This window comes from Melanotaenia boesemani, chromosome 9, assembly GCF_017639745.1.
Source record: "Melanotaenia boesemani isolate fMelBoe1 chromosome 9, fMelBoe1.pri, whole genome shotgun sequence".
Lineage (NCBI taxonomy): Eukaryota > Metazoa > Chordata > Actinopteri > Atheriniformes > Melanotaeniidae > Melanotaenia > Melanotaenia boesemani.
In genome coordinates, this window is record NC_055690.1 from 9995907 (window position 1) to 10000453 (window position 4547).

Below are 4547 nucleotides of genomic sequence, written 5' to 3' on the forward strand. Positions count from 1 at the left end.
TGGATGTAGTTGGACCTCTGACACCCTTATGAAATGGGCTCTATGCACGCAGCGGTATGACGTAACTTCGGTCGAAATCTTAGGATGCACTTAAATGTCCGGTGCGTTGCTGGTCCATTCTAGACATATGTCAAGCCAGTTTAGTATTATTAATTGGAGGTCGTTGCTCACGCCGTTGTAGTTCTGTTTTTCTCGTTTTATCTCATTAGCTTGTGATGGTTTTTTTAGTTTATTGTTCACGTAACAATGACGTGCAGACAAGCAAAGATAACATGCCACAAACGAGTTGGAAGTACAGTAGACAACACTGACATAAGCTGTGTTGAACCTTTTTTTGCCTTACCTCAAACTCCCTCTTCTCCGCAAGTTTTACATGATGTAATACTGTCTTTGTGGGTAACAACCACAGGCTGTATATAGAAGTTGAATAGAGCCAAAAATGACAGCCATTTTTTTTTTTTTTTTTTTTTTTTGCGGGGGGGGGGGGGGGGTAGATGCACAGGCTTTTTAATGCTGCTGATTTATTACTGTGACGGTGTAATACGGTGAGTTATGTTCTTCCAAGTTATGTTATAAACCAATTTACACTTCCTTATTTTCAAGTGCCATGTTTGCAAACATTAAATGAATTTTTACACGATATGAATCCGAGTTTTATTGCTGGCCTCCTTCTGTTCCGAGCTCCGAGTTCTACACGTCTTTACGTCAGCTTAAGTTTAACGCCGTGAAATGAATAAAAACACAATCTGTCATGGCATTCTCTTATGGGGTGCCAAGTGTAAAAATTCAGTATAAAAGTTGTAACTGACACATTTTCATTATTTATCTCACTTTTCTCACATTTAGCACATTTTTTCCTACATTTTCCTACATTTAACATAACTTTTAACCACATGTATAATGGTCAAATAGAACATCTAAATCTAAATTTTAAATCTAAGTGTTATATGTTATATCTAAATGTTAAATCTTACATTTAAATCTTAAATAATATATCTAAATCTTGAATCTAACATCTAAAAGTTAAATCTTATATCTAAATCTAAATGTTTAACCTGTTTCGAATATATGCTAATTAACCCCGCCCCTTTTAACCTCAACCAATACGCTAGTAGGGAAACACTCTCTCGCTCGCACACACAGGTGCTCCACACGTCTTTACTGTGAACGTCTTTCTGCATTTACGAGCTGCACTTCAAGGTACACTTCCAACCAACCACTCACACCATTAATGGTAAGATGCATATATTTATTTTTAACTTTCTAAACACATGGGCCAATTTCCTCTACACTGTGCTGGGGGCTGTGGGTATTTGGTTGGATGAGGAGACAGTAAAAGTGCACCTGCCAGAGGAATTTAAGGATTTCTCTGATACCCAAATCATTTTGGACTGCACTGAAACTCCTTTGCCAAACACCAAACTCCCTTCTTCTTCAGAGTGAGGTGTTTTCAAGTTACAAATCCCACTGTACCTTCAAAGGGTTGATTGGGATGGCCCCTCATGGAGCAGTAACATTTGTGTCACCTCTCTACGAAGGTGGTATAAGTGATACGGAGATTCTGAGGCAGTCTCGTATTGTGTTTCTCTTAAACCCCGCTTTGGCCATTATGGTTGACAAGGGTTTCCTTGTAGAAGACTGTGTGCCCTGCAAAGTCTACATACCTGTCTTCTTATTGAAGAGAGCACAACTGTCAGGGCCAGAGGTTACAAAGACAGTCTATTGCCAGACTTAGGGTCCACGTTGAACGCCTCATCCGCAGAGTGAAGGAGCATAAAATATTTAGTACAGAAATCCCCCTTTCACTCAAGGGCAGCATCAATCAACTTTACACAGTTGCATGTCTTTTGGTTAATTATCAAAATAAGCCCTTGGTTAAAGCCTGGGCAAGCACTCACTAATTCTGAAAGACAGAATGCATCGTAAATAAAGGTTGTCTTTTTCTTTTTCATATCCGGCACAGATTGATTAGTACTCATATTAAAGTATTATTTGTACTTCAATATATATATCTAATTTTCTTTTTTTTTTTACTTTAGGACATGTGCAACTATGAATGCAATTTCTTGTTACTTTTTTTTTTACATATGCAAAATACAATGAGTGTACAAACACAAATGCATTAAAAAATTAAATATGTTACAAATACAAAATGAAATACAGTTCAAATAATAAATGTTGATGAAACAAAATACATTGTTATTTTATTAATTTCATTACTTGCACATGGACAGGTATTTGGGCATGTATGTGTAAAAGAAAAACAAATCAGTCTTATTTTTCATCTCCCTGAGGACAGCAGCATCCTTGTAAACGCGTTGGACGAACATATCATCATGGGCACATAGGACAAAATCACACCACTGCATACCAGTATTGAGCAACTGTCCTTGAACTTGCCAATAGTAGCAGTGGCTCTCTTTCAGCTTATGTGCTCCGTGGTCAGGCCTTACAAATTTGCAATCTATGTAACTCGAAACATTTGGCCATTTAATTTCTACAAGGCCAAATGATGGTCTTTCAAGTGGATCAAACACAAGCCCAACAGGTGATTCACTCAGCCAAGATGCATCTGGATGCACAACAAACCCACACTTAGTCAGGTTCAGGTTCTTTAGAATCGCATAGTCCTTTAATGCACCCCTCTCCGTTTCTATTCCCCTTTTCATAAGTGCAGTCTGTCTTGTCCCTCTAATCATCCTCTCAGCCAGGTTTTCTGCTGTACCTGGCCTTACATGGCTTACCTCCCTGAAATGTGAAGCAGTCAGCCTCTCCCTCCTCAGTGAATGCCACTCATTTGTTGCACTTTGGTTTCTGGTTGCCCCTTCAATCATATGGCACTGTGTCATGGTCACAGACAGGGAGCTTAGATGCAGGTATTGTTGGTGTGTTGGCACAAATAAACACTCAGTGGGTTGCAGATGGTAACCCTCCAGTGGCATTCTAGGAAATGGAGGTGCATCTTCATGGATAACAACACTGCCAGGTGCTGGTGGAGGGTGTTGGTAAGACAGCACACTGCCAGCTTGCACCATGCCAAAGATGGAATTGACAAGTAGCTTGTCAGCTGAAATGTTCATTTGGCAGATGAGGGGGACACATTCTGCAGCCATTTCGGTGTAGGTAGGCAGGTCCAGGGTTGAGTGTGGATGGGACTGGGAGATCACCACTGTAGCCCTTGTAAAGTTTAGATCTGAAACAACATCATCAGGCAATCAATAACATGCATTTTTACAATAACATGCATTGTACTCCAGAAAGCCATAAAACAGTCTGTGAATCGTGTAATGTTTTCTAAAATACACAAGGTACACAATCAGGTAATAAATACATTGTTTTTTCTTACAACAAATTATAGTCTGCCTGTATACATCATCTATTATACACCTAATTCCACTGGCTGTGGTAGCACCTGGTTTGGCCTTTCTGACAACCATGGTGTCGACAGGTCCTGGCTTCACTCCCTATTTATGTAAAAGTTCGTGTTAGGAGAAAATGTACTAATAAAGATTGATTCAAGTGTTTGTTTATTCAAGTAATACAAACCAATGATCGGGGTTTATGCCACTTCTGTTCGGTTTGTGTACAAGCAAGGACTGGAGGTACGACTGACATACCACTTACAGAGTAATGGGCTGTTTGATATAACAAAGCAACCAAGTGGTTGCACATTCCACATCCAGCTACACAGGAACAGTGACTGTTGACCAATATAACTGGCTGTGAGTCACGTAATGTCACCTGAAACACAGAGGTGAAGTTGAAAAGATTTTTTTTTTCAAAATGAGGCTAACAAGCAAGAGCAACAGGAGCAAAACTAGCCCTCTACCATCGTTAGTGATGCAAGCCACTAATTTAATATATTGTTTTGCATGAACTTGTTAAACAATAATTTAACAAATTCATGCACAATAATATAATATAGTTGTGCTTGAACTTGCTAAAATATATTAGTTTGCAGGGACTTATTCAACTATAATATATATATATATATACATATATACATATAATATAATGAGTCCTACATTAAACATAGAAGCCTAGTGCCACTAACAGAACAGTGCAGGTTTTTTCTCCTACTGCCTCTTGCTTGAGGTGATGAGGTAAATCAGCTGTAAGGTAGGCCTACTAAAACTGGAGCCAAGTGTAAAGAAGTAAAAAAGACAGGCAACAGGATAGTGTTTCCTGAAACCCTGGTAGCCCTAAGAGTTTCCTTATGTTGCATATTGTTCAATTGCTTTCTGTTATATTATCTGTTACAGCAAGGGGCTACAAATGTTTTGGGAAACGCTACCCTGATTTGAGTTACACTATGCAGTTTGAAGAATAGCTGAGTGAGTGAATTTGACTTGTATTTGCGGGCATAACGTAAGTTAAAATCCGGACTTCTCTAAATGTTGATCAAGTGTGAAAATCCCATTTGTTTACTACAGCCCACACAAAGCTAATTTCCACGCAGCTACTCTGGAACTGCATTTGGCTACCAACTTTTTTAAAGCAATGCCTGAACCGTAAAAGTAGTAAAACCAAGTGCAGAACAAACCTTT

The 4547-nt window shown here is 38.9% G+C and overlaps 1 long non-coding RNA gene across 1 annotated transcript; it reads right to left on the reverse strand.

Moving 5' to 3' along the window:
• Positions 1-3123: 3123 nt before the first annotated feature.
• Positions 3124-3764, reverse strand: LOC121645575. The gene is made up of 3 exons (XR_006011450.1): positions 3547-3764; positions 3388-3464; positions 3124-3193 (listed from the first exon to the last, which is right to left on the reverse strand). It is a non-coding gene; the product is annotated as an uncharacterized LOC121645575 (long non-coding RNA).
• Between the last annotated feature and the right edge of the window lie 783 nt (positions 3765-4547).